Source organism: Staurois parvus, unplaced genomic scaffold, assembly GCF_062004578.1.
Source record: "Staurois parvus isolate SC_StPar_1 unplaced genomic scaffold, SC_StPar_1.0 ptg000277l, whole genome shotgun sequence".
Lineage (NCBI taxonomy): Eukaryota > Metazoa > Chordata > Amphibia > Anura > Ranidae > Staurois > Staurois parvus.
The window spans coordinates 3,162,548-3,181,514 of record NW_028318073.1 but is presented as its reverse complement, the minus strand read 5'-3'; positions in this window follow the sequence as shown (position 1 = coordinate 3,181,514).

Below are 18,967 nucleotides of genomic sequence, written 5' to 3'. Positions count from 1 at the left end.
GTGAGTTCAGTTTATTTAAGGGCAGAGGAGATATATAGAGTCGAAGAGACCCCAGAGTTCTCAGAAAATAATACCTGTAACTGCCTATTGCTATCACAGAGGATATTTACATTCCCTGTGATAACAATAGAAGCAATAACAAAAAAATCATTAAAAAAAAAAAATGAAAGCACCCCCCCCCCATGAACAATGGCATATGCAAGAATCGGCCCCGTGTGGATATGTAAACAGCAGTTGCACCATGCAGGTGAGGAATCGCTGCGAACATCAGATCGAGAGCAGTAGGTCTAGCACTAGACTTCCTGTGTTCCTGTGTAAATCTAAAATAGTAGCCCGTAAAGGCTTTTTTTTTTCATAATCAATCTTTATTAACATTTTCTAGTGATACAGAGTAGACAATAAAGTCAGCAGATATAGGTCAATCTGGCAAGGAAACAGTAATAAAATGTATAACAACAAATGGACACCTTGACCAAAATCGCACATAAGCGAAATAACTATGACAATTAGTGACTCCAATATTCCAAACAAGTAGAAGGAAAGAGAGAACAAAGCAGAGAAAAGAAAAAGAGAAAAAAAAACCCACATAAAACATCCAGTAAAACAGTTCCGTAGAGGTGGTATTATCTAAGCAATAACACATAGTACCCAGGTGTACATAGTGACATGGTCGGGGAGCACGAAATTTCAGTTTCCCAAAAAGACTCATGCATCCGGTATCTCAGCAGAATAATACATCCACCCCTGCCAGATATCTTTAAATTTCTCCCTTTGACCTCTGACCAGTTGAACCAAAGCTCCGCGTCCATGATTTTATCCACTTCCAGTTTCCAATCAGAAAGCGTGGGACACTCAGATTGTTTCCAAAACCTAGGGATCAAAGATCTAGCGACATTCAAGAGGTGAGGCGTAACACTACACTTACAGGCCTTCATGGAAGTTGAAGTCACGTGAAAAAGTAGACAAAGGGGAGATTGCTCAATTGAGCTCAGTGTCAGTTTCTGAATCCATGGGATAATTGCATCCCAAAAGGGTGCAATTTTGGGGCAGGTCCACCAGAGATGAAGAAAGGTACCCCGATGACAGCATCCTCTCCAGCAGCAATCATTGGCAGTAGCGAAGATTTGAACTAGACAGAACGGGGTTCTATACCATCAATTAAGAAATTTATAAGAGGACTCCTGAATACGGGAGCTAATAGAGGAGGTATGTGTCATTTTAATAATCCTATGTATTTGCTGGGGGGTAAATTCTAGGTCCAGTTTCTTCTCCCGCTCTCTTAAGTAATATGGAGCTGATATAGAGTGTGCACTCAACACCAATTTATGCATTTGAGATGATAGATGCTTATGGTTGGGGAGTGCGGTGTACATACGTATGTATGATGTAAGGGTTTATCTAGGGTGCCACCGAGGGTGAAAGTTCATAAAAAAATCAGTCAGTTGGCGTTGCTGCCATGCAGCAAAAGGAAAAGTCCCATATCTAGAGAGCAATACAGGGAGGGGTAGCAGGGTGCCCATAGGAACAAACTTGGCACAGGAAAGATCCCCGCCTACACCCCAGGAACGAAAGAATCTAATGTCCTCCCATGGAGAAAACCAGGGGTAACCCCCTAGCAGGGCCAGTGGAGAAGTCCCGGGAGCGTATGAACCCGACCCATTCATTCTGTCCCAAACCGTCAGGGTGGTACGTGTCAGGGGGGAGGTACAGTCGGAAAGGCCTCTGCAGGTATTCGGAATCCAAGCGGCACCCGCCATTGATTTCTCTAGGACGACCCATTGTTTCGTCGGGGTATCATTTTGCCAGTTAAGAATGCGTACTAAGGCCATGGCTTTAAAATATAAAACCACATCTGGCAGCCCCACCCCGCCGTCCAGTTTATGTCTACACAAAATGTCAAATGCCAATCTAGGGTGTTTATCATGCCAGATAAAAGTCAAAAAAGCTCTGCGAAGCACCTTAAGGAGGACTGAGGCAATGTAATAGGTATGGTATATAAATAATATAATATCCGTGGTAGGATTGTCATTTTTAAAACATTCACCCTACCAAACCAAGTCAAAGGGGGGTCCGTCACTGCTGTAAGTCCTGTAGGATGCCAGTCAATAGTTTACCATAATTAAGGTCATATAAAAGCTGTGTGTTAGGGGAAATCTGGGTCCCCAGGTACAGTAAAGTGTCCTTTCGCAATACAAAAGGAAAGGCCTGTTGCAGTGACTCAACCAAAGGGAAGGGGGGGCATGAAGTAGAACTGATTTATTATAGTTTATTTTAAAATTAGACACAGCACCAAACTGTTGAAGCTCCGCCATAAGAACCGGGACAGAAATATGGGGTCTCGACAGATAAAAAAGAAGGTCATCCATATAAGCTGACAATTTATGCTCCGTGGACCCAATATGAATCCCTGCAATGTCTGGATGGGCACAAACTCTCTGCAGGAAAGGTTCCAAAACTAAAGCAAACAATAAAGGGGACAAGGGGCAGCCCTGCCTAGTCCCATTATGAATATCAAGATAGGCAGATAGCACTCCATTCACCTTCACATGGGCGCTAAGGGTGTGATACAAAGCTAAAATTCATCCCAACATTCATTCCACCCGCCCAAGGCCTCGCAGCACCTCTGTCATATAGGCCCAGTTCACCCAATCAAATGCCTTCTCGGCATCCATGGTAAGCACTACTCAATAGGCCACAACCAGGGCCATGTTGGACCCAATGTAATATATGCAAAGCCCGAATAGTATTGTCTCTGGCCTCACGGCCCACCATGAAAACAGTCTGATCCAGGTGAGCTAGGTCTGCAACAGGGTCCTGTAAGCGCAATGAGAGGATCTTAGCCAACAGCTTGGTATCAGAGTTTAATAAAGAGATGGGCCTATAATTAGCACAATATTGAGGGTCTTTCCCTGGCTTAGGTAAAATGGTGATATGTGCTAAGAGCAGGGGCATATTTGCCGCAAGACAAACTAGGCATTTGCCTAGGGCGGCACTTTTCAGGGGGGCGGCATGGTGGCAGTGCTGCCCCCCCTTTCAGGGGGACACTTCCGTGGGACAGGGCCACCATGGCTGAGGGTACAGCAAGGATTGCCACCCTGGCCAAGGGACCGGCTGCAGAAGAGAGTGGAGTGTTGGGCGGATCCCCGAGGGCGCTCGGAGCGCATGAGGGGCGGGGCCCATCAGTATGTCGGGATGTGCAGGAAGGCCAGAAGGTGCCGTGGAGGAGAAAGAAGAAGAGGACGAGGTCAGGGAGAAGGAGCCCACCTGCTCTTTTGCAGCTGCCGCCGGAGATCCTGGGGGAGAAGGGACACAGGCACCCGTCCTGCAATGATCCTGACACAATCTGGAGGAGCCGCTGCTGGACAGGTACAGTGAGGAACAGAAGTATTTGAAAACTCTGCGATTTTGCAAGTTCTCCCACTTAGAAATCATGGAGGGGTCTAAAATTCATGTTGTAGGTACATTCCCACTCTGAGAGACAGAAATTAAAAAAAAAATTCAGGAAATCACATTGTATGATTTTTAACAACTTTATTTATCTTGCACTGCTGAACATAAGTATTTGAACACCTAAGAAACAGCAAGAATTCTGGCTCTCAAAGACCTGTTACTGTGCCTTTAAAAAGTCCACCTCTACTCCACTCATTAATCTAACTTAGTAGCACCTGTCTGAGCTCTTTAAAGACACCTGTCCACCCCACAGTCAGTCAGACGCCAACTACTACCATGGGTAAGACCAAAGAGCTGTCAAAAGACACTAGAGACAAAATTGTGGACCTCCACAAGGCTGGAAAGGGCTACGGTGCAATTTCCAAGCAGCTTGGTGAAAATAGATCAACTGTTGGAGCAATTGTCAGAAAATAGAAGAGGGTAAAGACGACTGTCAGTCTCCCTCGGACTGGGGCTCCATGCAAGATCTCACCTTGTGGGGTATCACTGATAAGAAAGGTGAGGAATCAGCCCAGAACTACAAGGGAGGAGCTGGTCAATGACATGAAGAGAGCTGGGACCACAGTTTCAAAGTTCACTGTCGGTAGAACACTACGCCGTCCATGGTTTCAAATCATGCATTGCACGGAAGGTTCCCCTGCTCAAGTCATCACATGTCCGGACCCGTCTGAAGTTTGCCAATGACCATCTGGATGATCCAGAGGAGGCATGGGAGAAAGTCATGTGGTCAGATGAGACCAAAGTAGAACTTTTTGGTCTAAACTTCACTCGTCGTGTTTGGAGGAAAAAGGATGAGTTGCATCTAGAGATGAGCGAAGTATTCAAAAATTCGATTCGGCTGATTCGGCGAATTCGAGGAATAAATTCGATGCGAATATATTCGCTGCGAATTTAACTTATAAAAGGGTGTTTCTAGGCTTCAGAGAGCCTTCATATTAGTGCAGAACACTGTACCTTTAATTTAAATGCCCTTGGAGTCTGCTGGGGAAGAGAAATAATACTGTCAGTCAGTATGACATGCAGATGAGTGCCGTCGATCTTAGAATCACCGCACACTTCACTCATTTGGGCAGTCACGGGGCCAAAACCAGAGTGTGGAGCCACAGTGTGGCGGTGGAGGCAGCAGCAATGGGAGGCCATACAGCACCCTATGACAAAAATGGAACCCACCAGCAGCACCATGACACACTCTGGACCTGGCAGCAGCATTAGGAGGCGGTACAGGGGCCCATGGCAGATTACGGGCCTGGCAGCAGCAATGGGAGGCCTGTAATCTGCCAGCACCCTATGACAAAAAGGAACCCACCAGCAGTGTGAGGAGACCTGAAAGTGGCACATGTTTGGGGCATGATTCATGGCGGATTTAGTCAGTTGTGTCAGGAACTGGTGGTTTGAAATCCAGACTAATCCACGCCTGATTCATTTTTACAAACGTGAGTCTCTCCACACTTTGGGTGGACAGTCGTGTCCTCCGGAGTTACAATACCTCCTGCCGCACTAAACACGCGCTCCGATGCCACGCTACTGGCCGGGCATGACAGCCTTTCAAGGGCAAATTCAGCTAGTTGGGGCCAAAGGTCAAGTTTCGTTGCCCAGTAGTCAAGGGGATTGTCTACCTCGGTTGGCAGGGTGCTGTCCAAGTAGGCCCAAGCTTGTTGTTTGAGGTCCTGCTCCAGGTCCACCTGATGCTGCTGCTGCGGCTGGTTAGTAGTTTCCTCACTGCGCTGGTGAAGAAAGCTACTCATCATCGACTGCAGACTGAGGCAGCCGCTGCTGGTGGAGCTGCCACTGCTCCTACCACCCCACCCCTCCCCTGCTGCCATGGCAGCGGAACGCGAGCGCACAGCGCCCACAGTGTCTGAGGATGGACGTTGGCGCAGAAAGGCAGAGACCAACTGACTACATAGGTGGTTTTAATAGTACTTTATTTTGGCCTCCCTCTCAGCAGGTGTGAAAAAGGCCACCATTTTTGAACGGTAGCGAGGGTCCAACAAGGTGGACAGCCAAAAGTCATCCCTCTGTCTGATGGTTATTATTCGGCTGTCGCTACGCAAGCAACCGAGCATGCTATGGGCCATTTGTGCCAAGGAATGCGAGGGACTCCCTGCCTCCATCTTCACAGCATACTGCCACGGTGCGTATGGGTCCTCTGTCTCCTCCTCCTCCTCTACCAGATGCTCCTGCTCCTCCACTCCTGTCCGCTGAGTGGAAAAACCACCCATTTCACTCAATAATTCCTGAGCACCAATGTCCTCCTCTACCTCCTCCTCTTCTTCCTGTCCTGCCCCCACAGGGGTCATGTGGCGTTGAGATCTGTGCGCCACGTCTACCGCACCCTGACCAGCCATTGTTAACAGCATTTGTTCCAGGACGTGCAACAGAGGAATGACGTCGTTCATCCCATAGTCCTGCCGACTCACGAATAGCGTGGCCTCCTCAAAGGGCCTGAGCAAGCGGCAGGTGTCACGCATGAGCTGCCAATGGCTGACATCGAAGTTACACAGGGGAGTACCTTTATCCGCTTGTAACATCAGGAAATCTGTGATGGCCTTTCGCTGTTCGTAAAGGCGGTCTAACATATGTAGGGTTGAATTCCACCTTGTTGCAACGTCACAGCATGAGGAGTCGGTACGGGGGCCCATGGCAGATTACGGGCCTGGCAGCAGCAATGGGAGGCCCGTAATCTGCCAGCACCCTATGAAAAAATGGAACACACCAGCAGTGTGAGGAGACCTGAAAGTGGCACATGGCAGAGTGTGGCGATGGAGACAGCAGCAATGGGAGGCCGTACAGGGAACCATGAGAGACTCTGGACCTGGCAGCAGCATGAGGAGGCGGTACGGGGGCCCATGGCAGATTACGGGCCTAGCAGCATCAATGGGAGGCCCGTAATCTGCCAGCACCCTATGACAAAATGGAACACACCAGCAGTGTGAGGAGACCTGAAAGTGGCACATGGCAGAGTGTGGCGATGGAGACAGCAGCAATGGGAGGCCGTACAGGGACCCATGAGAGACTCTGGACCTGGCAGCAGCATGAGGAGGCGGTACTGGGGCCCATGGCAGATTACGGGCCTGGCAGCAGCAATGGGAGGCCCGTAATCTGCCAGCACCCTATGACAAAATGGAACACACCAGCAGTGTGAGGAGACCTGAAAGTGGCACATGGCAGAGTGTGGCGATGGAGACAGCAGCAATGGGAGGCCGTACAGGGACCCATGGGACACTGTGGACCTGGCAGCAGCATGAGGAGGCGGTACGGGGGCCCATGGCAGATTACGGGCCTAGCAGCATCAATGGGAGGCCCGTAATCTGCCAGCACCCTATGACAAAATGGAACACACCAGCAGTGTGAGGAGACCTGAAAGTGGCACATGGCAGAGTGTGGCGATGGAGACAGCAGCAATGGGAGGCCGTACAGGGACCCATGAGAGACTCTGGACCTGGCAGCAGCATGAGGAGGCGGTACGGGGGCCCATGGCAGATTACGGGCCTGGCAGCAGCAATGGGAGGCCCGTAATCTGCCAGCGCCCTATGACAAAATGGAACCCACCAGCAGTGTGAGGAGACCTGAAAGTGGCACATGTTTGGGGCATGATTCATGGCGGATTTAGTCAGTTGTGTCAGGAACTGGTGGTTTGAAATCCAGACTAATCCACGCCTGATTCATTTTCACAAACGTGAGTCTCTCCACACTTTGGGTGGACAGTCGTGTCCTCCGCGGAGTTACAATACCTCCTGCCGCACTAAACACGCGCTCCGATGCCACGCTACTGGCCGGGCATGACAGCCTTTCAAGGGCAAATTCAGCTAGTTGGGGCCAAAGGTCAAGTTTCGTTGTCCAGTAGTCAAGGGGATTGTCTACCTCGGTTGGCAGGGTGCTGTCCAAGTAGGCCCAAGCCTGTTGTTTGAGGTCCTGCTCCAGGTCCACCTGATGCTGCTGCTGCTGCGGCTGGTTAGTAGTTTCCTCACTGCGCTGGTGAAGAAAGCTACTCATCATCGACTGCAGACTGAGGCAGCCGCTGCTGGTGGAGCTGCCACTGCTCCTACCACCCCACCCCTCCCCTGCTGCCATGGCAGCGGAACGCGAGCGCACAGCGCCCACAGTGTCTGAGGATGGACGTTGGCGCAGAAAGGCAGAGACCAACTGACTACATAGATGGTTTTTATAGTACTTTATTTTGGCCTCCCTCTCAGCAGGTGTGAAAAAGGCCACCATTTTTGAACGGTAGCGAGGGTCCAACAAGGTGGACAGCCAAAAGTCATCCCTCTGTCTGATGGTTATTATTCGGCTGTCGCTACGCAAGCAACCGAGCATGCTATGGGCCATTTGTGCCAAGGAATGCGAGGGACTCCCTGCCTCCATCTCCGCAGCATACTGCCACGGTGCGTCTGGGTCCTCTGTCTCCTCCTCCTCCTCCTCTACCAGATGCTCCTGCTCCTCCACTCCTGTCCGCTGAGTGGAAAAACCACCCATTTCACTCAATAATTCCTGAGCACCAATGTCCTCCTCTACCTCCTCCTCTTCTTCCTGTCCTGCCCCCACAGGGGTCATGTGGCGTTGAGATCTGTGCGCCACGTCTACCGCACTCTGACCAGCCATTGTTAACAGCATTTGTTCCAGGACGTGCAACAGAGGAATGACGTCGTTCATCCCATAGTCCTGCCGACTCACGAATAGCGTGGCCTCCTCAAAGGGCCTGAGCAAGCGGCAGGTGTCACGCATGAGCTGCCAATGGCTGACATCGAAGTTACACAGGGGAGTACCTTTATCCGCTTGTAACATCAGGAAATCGGTGATGGCCTTTCGCTGTTCGTAAAGGCGGTCTAACATGTGTAGGGTTGAATTCCACCTTGTTGCAACGTCGCAGATCAGGCGATGCTGTGGAATTCCGTTCTGCCGCTGCAGCTCAAGGAGGGTGTGCTTTGCGGTGTAGGAATGGCTAAAATGCATGCAAAGTTTACGTGACATTTTAAGGATGTCTTGCAGTGGGATGGTGGATTTTAGGAACCGCTTGACAACCAGATTGAACACGTGAGCCATGCATGGCGCATGGCACAACCTTCCTTGACGCAGAGCAGACACCATGTTCTTTCCGTTGTCGGTCAACATGGTTCCGATTTTCAGTTTGCGCGGAGACAGCCATCTGTCGATTTCTCTGTTCATTACACTCAGAAGTTCCTCCCCTGTGTGACTACGTTCGCCAAGGCATACCAGGTGCAGCACAGCGTGACACCGTTGCGCCCTGCACATGTGATATGCCGGTCGGGTAATGGGACTTGGCACGGGGGTGGCGGCTGAGGACACGGCGGAAGAAGAGGTGGTAGAGGCGGACATCTTTTGTGGACCAAGGACGTGCAAACGTGGAGGCAAAAGCGGCGTGACCTGTCCAAGTTGCTGGTGCGGCTGTGCCGGCACCACGTTCACCCAGTGGGCCGTAAATGACATGTACTGTCCCTGACCGTAGTTACAGCTCCACACGTCGGCGCTGCCGTGCACTTTGGCAGAGACCGACATGCTCAAAGACTGGCCCACCATCTCTTCTATATGTGAATGCAGGGCTGGCACTGACTTTTTGGCGAAGAAATGCCGGCTTGGCACTCTCCACCGCGGCGCGGCACAAGCCATCATTTCTCGGAAAGGTGCTGAGTCCACCACTTGGAAAGGGAGGGACTGCAGCACCAGCAACTTGGACAGGAGGACGTTCAGCTTTTGCACCGTCGGGTGCATGCTCGCAAACTGTTGTCTCTTGGAAACGGATTCCAAGAAAGACTGCTGACGGAATCCGTGAAGAGGAGTAGCAGGAGAAGGAGCATCTGAACGAGCGGAAGATGCCAACGAGCGACAACTCCCCTCAGCAGAGGTGTTGGAGCCTTGACTGGCTGATAGAGGGTGATTGACGTCGGGTGACGGAGCAAGTAACGGAGCGGGGGCTGGGGCAGGCAGAACCGCCGTATCTTTATCACGGTTTTCCCAGGCCACCAAATGGCGACGCTGCATATGCTGACGCAACGCTGTAGTCCCAACATGGGCCCCCTGGCCACGCTTGACTTTCTGGCCACATAGTCGACATATACGGCTACGTTTACTTCCTCGGGCGGCTTGACGAAAAATTGCCACACCGCCGAGTAGGAAACTTTGCCCCCGATACTCCTCACTGGCTGACTGCTACTTCCTCCGTGCACACCGGCACCACTACTGGCCGTGGTGGTAGGCTGCAGTGGAGCTGGTGCTCTACTCCGTGGCCGTTTGCCTCCACTGACACTGCTGCGACCCTGCTGCCTCCTGGGCAACCCACCGACTGTTTTGCTCGCTGCCAAGCTGCCACCCTCTTCTCCTGATGATGCGGAAGCAATAGCCTGATGACGACGAGGCTGCCAAGTGCGATCAGCCTCATCATCATCAATTAGGGTCTCCGCCTCACTACTAGCCCCCTCGGCTGCATGTGGGTCAGGAGACAGACCTGTCTCTAGACCGGCTACCGAGCCACTCTCCTCGCCAGTACTTCTTCGCCTGGCTGCTGAAGAGGCGGATGTCTCCCCCCGTTCCTGACCGCCCTCTGTTAGCTCTTCCTCACTGTACAGTGGGGCTGAGCCCACAGCATGCGATACTTCGCTTGGTGAGGGAACACCAAAGGACAGGGGCAGGTAGAGGACACGTGATTTCAGTGGGCTTGCCCCGGGCCATGCCAACTAACGGTTGTGTCTGACGTACCCAACGACCGTTGGCTGTAGGTGTCAGAGGTGACCTGGGAAGAGAGACGGCCGAGCCAACCAATCGATGACGGCAGGGTTGTTGGTGGAGACACGAAAGCTGGATGACACCGGGAGCACTGGCCTCTGGCTGCGACTAGTGCTGCCTCGACCCCTTCCTCTGCTGCCACGTCTGCTCGCTCCTAAAACATTGCCTCCTCTGCCACTCCTCTGCATGTTGTCTGACATACTCTTTAATTAAACGATTCTGTGTCCCTGAGTAACAATTCTGTGTCTGTCCCTGAGTAACAATTCTGTGTCCCTCCGTAACAATTCTGTGTCCCTCCGTAACAATTCTGTGTCCCTCCGTAACAATTCTGTGTCCCTCCGTAACAATTCTGTGTCCCTCCGTAACAATTCTGTGTCCCTCCGTAACAATTCTGTGTCTGTCCCTCAGTAACAATTCTGTGTCCCTCAGTAACAATTCTGTGTCTGTCCCTCAGTAACAATTCTGTGTCTGTCCCTCAGTAACAATTCTGTGTCCCTCAGTAACAATTCTGTGTCCCTCAGTAACAATTCTGTGTCTGTCCCTGAGTAACAATTCTGTGTCTGTCCCTGAGTAACAATTCTGTGTCCCTCAGTAACAATTCTGTGTCTGTCCCTGAGTAACAATTCTGTGTCCCTCAGTAACAATTCTGTGTCTGTCCCTCAGTAACAATTCCGTGTCTGTCCCTGAGTAACAATTCTGTGTCTGTCCCTGAGTAACAATTCTGTGTCTGTCCCTGAGTAACAATTATGTGTCCCTGAGTAACAATTATGTGTCCCTCAGTAACAATTGTCTGTCCCTCAGTAACAATTCTGTGTCCCTTAGTAACAATTCTGTGTCTGTCCCTCAGTAACAATTCTGTGTCCCTGAGTAACAATTCTGTGTCTGTCCCTGAGTAACAATTCTGTGTCTGTCCCTGAGTAACAATTCTGTGTCCCTCAGTAACAATTCTGTGTCTGTCCCTGAGTGACAATTCTGTGTCTGTTCCTGAGTAACGGTTCTGTGGCCCTAACTCTCTCCCTCAATACAGCCAGGTCTGCCTCTCTTGAATGACTGGAGGCAAATGGAGAATTCTAAAATGGCCGCAATTTATAGCTCGACCATTACACAGTGCTGGCTGGCTGCTGATTGGCTAATGCGATCACATGTCATGAATGAATGCATTATGGGTCAGCGCGCCTTGTCTGCGCGCCTTCCCAGAGATCCCCGCTCCGTCGCCGCACATGTCGCCGCCATTTTTGGAAAAATTTCGATTCGCGCATCCGAAGTCTGCTAATTTTCGGATTCGTCGCGAATCGAAATTTTCCTAATATTCTAAACGAATTCCACTTCGCCAAGTTCGATTCGCTCATCTCTAGTTGCATCCCAAGAACACCATCCCTACTGTGAAGCATGGGGGTGGTAATATCATGCTTTGGGGGTGCTTTTCTGCGAAGGGGACAGGACGACTGCACTGTATTAAGGAGAGGATGAATGGGGCCATTTATTGTGAGATTTTGAGCAACAACCTCCTTCCCTCAGTCAGAGCATTGAAGATGGGTCGTGGCTGGGTCTTCCAACATGACAACGACCCGAAGCACACAGCCAGGATAACCAAGGAGTGGCTCCGTAAGAAGCATATCAAGGTTCTGGAGTGGCCTAGCCAGTCTCCAGACCTAAATCCAATAGAAAATCTTTAGCGGGAGCTGAAACTCTGTGTTGCTCAGCGACAGCCCCGAAACCTGACAGATCTAGAGGAGATCTGTGTGGAGGAGTGGGCCAAAATCCCTGTTGCAGTGTTTGCAAACCTGGTCAAGAACTACAGGAAACATTTGACCTCTGTAATTGCAAACGAAGGCTTCTGTACCAAATATTAACACTGATTTTCTCAGGTGTTCAAATACTTATGTTCAGCAGTGCAAGACAAATAGATTCTTTAAAAATCATACAATGTGATTTCCTGAATTTTTTTCTTAAATTCTGTCTCTCAGAGTGGGAATGTACCTACAATGTGAATTTCAGACCCCTCCATGATTTCTACGTGGGAGAACTTGCAAAATCGCAGGGTGTTCAAATACTTCTGTTCCTCACTGTAAGTGCTTGGAGGACCGGTGCTTCCAAACCCCCGGTCTCACTGTCCCCCCGATACACTGCCCCCCACCTGTTCTACTTCCCTCCCCCGCCCATTGCCCCCCATCCATCACACTGCCCCCTGTCACCCTGCCCCACACCTGTTCCACTTCCCCCACATTGCCCCACTGCCCCTCACCTGTCCCTCTGCGCTCCTCCTGTCCAGCTGCCCCGATCCTGTCCCATGCCCCCTGTCATGCTGCCCCCTACCTATCCCTCTGCGCTCCTCCTGTCCCACTGCCCCTCACCTATACTTCTGCACTCCTCCTGTCCCACTGCCCCTCACCTATCCTTCTGTGCTTCTCCTGTCCCACTGCCCCTCACCTATCCCTCTGCGCTCCTCCTGTCCATCTGCCCCTCACCTGTCCCTCTGTGCTCCTCCTGTCCCACTGCCCCTCACCTGTCCCACTGCGCTACTCCGGTCCCGCTGCCCTGATCCTGTCCCATGCTCCCCGTCACGCTGCGCCCCATCTGCCCCTCGCCTATCCTTCTGCGCTCCTTCTCCTGTCCCACTGACCCTCACCTGTCCCACTGCGCTCCTCCTGTCCCACTGCCCCTCACCTGTCCCACTGCGCTCCTCCTGTCCAGCTGCCCGGTCCTGTCCCACTGCGCTCCTCCTGTCCCACTGCCCCTCACCTGTCCCATTATGCTACTCCTGTCCTGCTGCCCTGATCCTGTGCCATACCCCCCTGTCACGCTGCCCCCCATCTGTCCCACTACCCCTCACCTATCCTTCTGCGCTCCTCCTGTCCCTCTGTGCGCCTTCTCCTGTCCCACTGCTCCTCACCTGTCCCACTGCGCTCCTCCTGTCCCACTGCCCCTCACCTGTCCCACTGCACTCCTCCTGTCCCACTGCCCCTCACCTGTCCCACTGCCCCTCACCTGTCCCACTGCACTCCTCCTGTCCTACTGCCCCTCACCTGTCCCTCTGCGCTCCTCCTGTCCAGCTGCCCCGATCCTGTCCCATGCCCCCTGTGACGCTGCCCCCCACCTATCTCTCTGCGCTTCTCCTGTCCCACTGCCCCTCACCTATCCCTCTGTGCTCCTCCTGTCCAGCTGCCCCTCGCCTATCTTTCTGCACTCTTCCTGTCCCTCTGTGCTCCTTCTCCTGTCCCATGCTCCCTGTCACGCTGCCCCCCACCTATCCCTCTGTGCTTCTCCTGTCCCACTGCCCCTTAACTATCTTTCTGCACTCCTCCTGTCCCTCTGTGCTCCTTCTCCTGTCCCACTGCCCCTCACCTGTCCCACTGCGCTCCTCCTGTCCCACTGCCCCTCACCTGTCCCACTGCGCTCCTCCTGTCCCACTGCCCCTCACCTGTCCCACTGCGCTCCTCCTGTCCCAATGCCCCTCACCTGTCCCACTGCGCTCCTCCTGTCCCGCTGCCCTGATCCTGTCCCATGCCCCCGTCACGCTGCCCCCCATCTGTCCCACTGCCCCTCACCTATCCTTCTGTGCTACTTCTCCTGTCCCACTGCCCCTCACCTGTCCCATTGTGCTCCTCCTGTCCCACTGCCCCTCACCTGTCCCACTTCGCTCCTCCTGTCCCACTGCCCCTCACCTGTCCCGCTGCCCCTTACCTGTCCCACTGCACTACTCCTGTCCTGCTGCCCCAATCCTGTCCCATGCCCCCACGACCCGCTGCCCCCTACCTGTCCCTCTGTGCTCCTCCTGTCCCACTGCCCCTCACCTATCCCACTGCGCTCCTCCTGTCCCACTGCCCTTCACGATTCCTCCCACTGACACCAATGATGGGGCACGATTCCTCCCACTGACACCAATGATGGGGCACGATTCCTCCCACTGACACCAATGATGGGGCACGATTCCTCCCGATGACACCAACGATGGGGCACTATTCCTCCTACTGACACTAATGATAGGGCACTTCCTCCCACTGATACCAATGATGGGGCACTATTCCTCCCACTGACACCAATGATGGGGCACTATTCCTCCCACTGACACCAATGATGGGGCACTATTCCTCCCACTGACACCAATGATGGGGCACGATTCTTCCCACTGACACTAATGATGGGGCACTATTCCTCCCACTGGTACCAATGATGGGGCACTATTCCTCCCACTGGTACCAATGATGGGGCACTATTCCTCCCACTGACAGCAATGATGGAGCACTATTCCTCCCACTGATACCAATGATGGGGCACAAAAAATATGAAACGACCTTCTGGATCAATTAGTTGGGACAAAAGAGAAAATGGGCAGGTCTTCCGAATGGCAATCGAAACCCCCCTGGCCTTGGCCATAGGGGAGATACTGTGAAACCACTGATCAAAATTCATATGGGGCATGCGCGGAGTAGAGGTGGCAGTGAAATGCATCTCCTGTAAAAAAAAAAAAAACACATCCGGGGACAGATGCCACAATTCCTGCCAAAGGCGACCCCTCTTTAGAGGCAAGCATAGCCCCTGAATATTATAGGTCAAGATATTTAGAGTGTTCAACTTATTGGCCATAAGTACTGTATCAGAGAAGGAGCATAGTCAAACCGGTAACATACACTGAATTCCCCAATCGACCAAATAAAGTACACTGTAAAGTAAATATAATGAAACAAAAAGAAAAACTGAGCCCCTACAGTCGTCTAGATGGAAGTCAACACAAATCAATGAAAGAAACGATAAAAAAATAGGAAGGAAGAAGGATGTAACTCAATCCACATAAGAAATAGCGGATCTTCTTATGACCCTTGTGGGGAAAAGAAAAAGGCCTTTCCCCAGAGAAAATGCAGAGTACAAGTCCTCCACTAGAGGACTGGCCTAATGTGGGGGATATGACTAAGGACATAGCAGGGGCATCACCCGGCCACCACAGGACAGATTCAAAAGAATAAAACTGTATACAAAACAGTATAAACAGCAGCATTGTAAAAAATTATATATATATATATATATATATATATATATATATATATATATATATCTTGACATACTCAACAGAAGCCCAAAGGCAATATGAGAAAACTTTAAGGCAGATATGTTCAGTCTAACAAAAAACACAGGCCATAATAAATCAATCTGGACAGGAGGAGGCCAAGTCTGGACCCCTTCGGGTAGTTTCTGTCCCGGGTGGCCGGAGCTCTATGCTCAGACGTCCTCACATCATGCCGCTGAGACCACGCCCCACCTGTAAAGGCTTTTAAAACATCGCCTATGGATATTAAAAATGTATGTAGTTTGCCGCCATTGCACAGGGTTTGCACAGTTTTAAAGCATGTCATGGTTGGTATCTATTTACTTGGCATACCACCATCTTTTATATTTTACTAAACAATTGGGCAATATATTGTGATTTTGTGTATTAAAATTAAAAAGTTCATTTTTGTAAAAAAAATTGTGTTTGAAAAATTGCTGCGCAAGTACTATGTGACAAAGAAATTGCAACACCATCCATTTTATTCTCTGTGGTGCCTGCTTTAGAAATCTATACAATATTTGGGGGTTCAAAGTAGTTTTCTAGCAAAAAATACTGATTTTGTCATGTGAACAAAAAGTGTCAGAAAAGACTTGGTCTTCAAGTGGTTAGAACAGTGAGTGATATGTGGCATAAGCGTCTAATGCTGGGCATAAAATGCAACAAGGACCCCAAAATCCAATAAACACCTGCAGGCTATTTAAAGGGCTTTATTTCCTTATTACATTTTCTGACTACCTGTCAGTTTCAGAGGCCCTGAAATGCCAGAATAGTACAGCCCCCCTCAGCCCAAATTACCTTTTTTGGAACGTAAACACCCCAAGGAATTTGATAAGAGGCATGGTGAGTATTTTGCAGATGTCGTTTGTTGCCACAAATTTTTGGAAAATGAAGAAAGAAAAGGAAAACATTTTTTCTTTTCTTTTTTTATTTTTCAAAACCTTATGTGAAAAAGTGAAATCTGCAAAATACTCACCATGCCTCTTGTTAAAACCCTTGGAGTGTCTATTTTCCAAAAAGGGGTCATTTGTGGGGGTGCTATCCTGGGAATTCAGGGCCTCTGAAACTGTGATAGGTAATGAGGAAGTGAAATGAGGAAGTTATGCACCTTCAGGCTTTCAAAGTGGTCAATGAATTTCAGGTTCCTGTATGTAACTAGGCTCCCAAAAAGTCTCACACGTGGTATCCCCATACTTGGTAGAAATAGCAGAATGTATTTTGGGGTATAATTCTACATATATCCATGGCATGTGTGAGCACCAGATAACTTAAGTGGCAACTTAAATTTTTTTTTTTTTATAATTTTCCAAACATTTGTGGAAAAAAATAAATCTTCCATGGACTCACCATGCCTCTCAGCAGATAGCTTAGAGTGTCTACTTTCTGAAAAGGGGTCATTTGGAGGTGTTTGTACTGCCCTGTCATTTTAGCCCCTCAAGAAATGTGATAGACAGAAAGTAAAAGCTGTGTAAATTCCAGTATCCATACCATAGATTGTAGACACTATAATTTGCACACAAACCAATTAATACTCAGTTATTGGGATTTTTTTTTTAGCAAAGATAAGTAGGAAAATACATTTTGGCCTAGATTTATGAGGAAATTTGAGTTTTATGGATATTTTTTATAACAGGAATGAGATCACCCCAGTGGTGATCAAATACCACCAAAAGAAAGCTCTATTTGTGTGGAAAAAAAGGACATAAATTTAATTTGTGTACAGCATATTAAAAAAAGTATATAAATTTCGTTTATGTACAGCATTGCATGACCGTGCAATTGTAAGGTAAACTAGTGCAGCGCCGAATAGCAAAACATGGGCTAAATTCCCATAGTTTGTAGACACTATAACTTTCAAATAAATCAATTAATATACATTTATTGGAATTTTTTTTACCAAAGACATATAGCAAAATACATTCTGGCCTAAATTTATGACAGAATTTGAGTTAATTGGATATTTTTTATAAGAGAAATTAGAAAATATTGGGTTTTTTTTCAAAATTTTTGGTCTTTTTTTGCTTGTAGCGCAAAAAAAAAAAACCTCAGTGGTGATCAAATACCAGCAAAAGAAAGCTCTATTTGTGTGGAAAAAAAGGACATAAATTTAATTTGTGTACAGCATTGCATTACCGCACAATTGTTGTTTGAAATAGTGCAGTGCCGAATATCAATAAATGGCCTGGTCAGGAAGGGTGGTAAATCTTCCAGAGAGCAAATGGTTAATGTTTTTTTTTTTTTTAACAATGTTATTTTTAATATATTTTACTTTTTTGGGAGGAGAAGGGGCTTTGGTGAACGTCTCTTTCTCTACATTCTCTCAGTAGAAAGGCTTCCTATTCATTCACAGACTGAAGCACAGTAAACACAGTTAACTATGCTTCAGTGATGAACAAACACAAGAGTAATCAGTATTGATCGCTCACTGTGTTCACTCCCAGATCTCTATCCTAACACCGATCTCCATCCCTGAACCATCTGCAGCCGGCGGCAGGGGGAGGAGGGGAATACGGCTAGCAGTGCTGTGAAGAAGGGGCCCCTTGGTATCAGTGTGTGTGTGTGGGGGGTGTGTCAGTAGGGGGGGGGTCAGAGCAGCTGAGGGGAGTCTATTTTCAGAGTTCAATCCCCCTGTGGCTCCCCTGCAGCACCCAAAGCCGATGGGTGGGGAGAGGAGAAGCACACTGCTGGTGTTCATTGTGGCACAGAGCACAGTGGGACCTCCTTCCCTTAGGGCCCGTGTGTCCCACACACACTTGCACATATGATGATATGCAACCCCACTACAAGACCTGTAAAAGCAGGTCAGAGACAGGGGAGACAGGATGCCTTCAGCTATTCTTCTGTACCACCTCTCCTGGGAATTCAGCCCTGCATGGGGCCCTTTAACTAAGCTAAGTATAGGGCTACATCTTGGCAGCTCTGGAGTGTCCTGTTTTCATGCCCCAGACTTTCTGGGCCCCACCCACAGATAGCATTTATATGGGCCCTAACTACACCCATTACTAATGGAGGGATTTCTCTAAAAAAGAAGCTAACACTTGCTTAGAATGTTCCCTTCACCATACCACAGTGGCAACAGAGCTATCTAGTGGCAGGAAAGCTGAATGCACCTGTCAACAGACAGGTTCATCTCTCTATGAATCTGCTTTTTGCTCTTATCAGCCTGTTCCTTATCAGCAAATGAACTGATAGTCTCCTTGTTTCACTTCTACCTCTAACTCTGTTGTAAAGGGACTACAGTTGCAAGAAAAAGTATGTGAACCCCTTGGGATTACGTGGAGTTTTGCATGAATTGGGCATAAAATGTGCTCTGAACGTCATCTAAGTCACAACAATAGAAGAACACAGTCTGCTGAACATAATACTACTCAAACATTAGATGTTGCTATGGTTTAATTGCCCCCAAGGGGTTCACATACTTTTTCTTGCAACTGTATGTTATATCCTTCAGGGGTGAATTTTGCAGTGATATAGGGGGTAAAATACCACCATAGGTGGATTTTATAATTCATTTCCTTCCCAATGGCGCATTTTGTGTAATTGCAGATTTTCAAGTGACAGACATGCTCTGGTATCTTTGTTCTGCTTTGGCATATTTTGATTTATCCTCATACCCAGATAGCGTATTAGCAGATTAACCTAAACTGGCAATTACTTTAATGCCACATTTTCACTACTTGCACTAGCATCCCGCTGCTAAGGTTTAAGTCAAATAAAAGTAATTCTAATCTC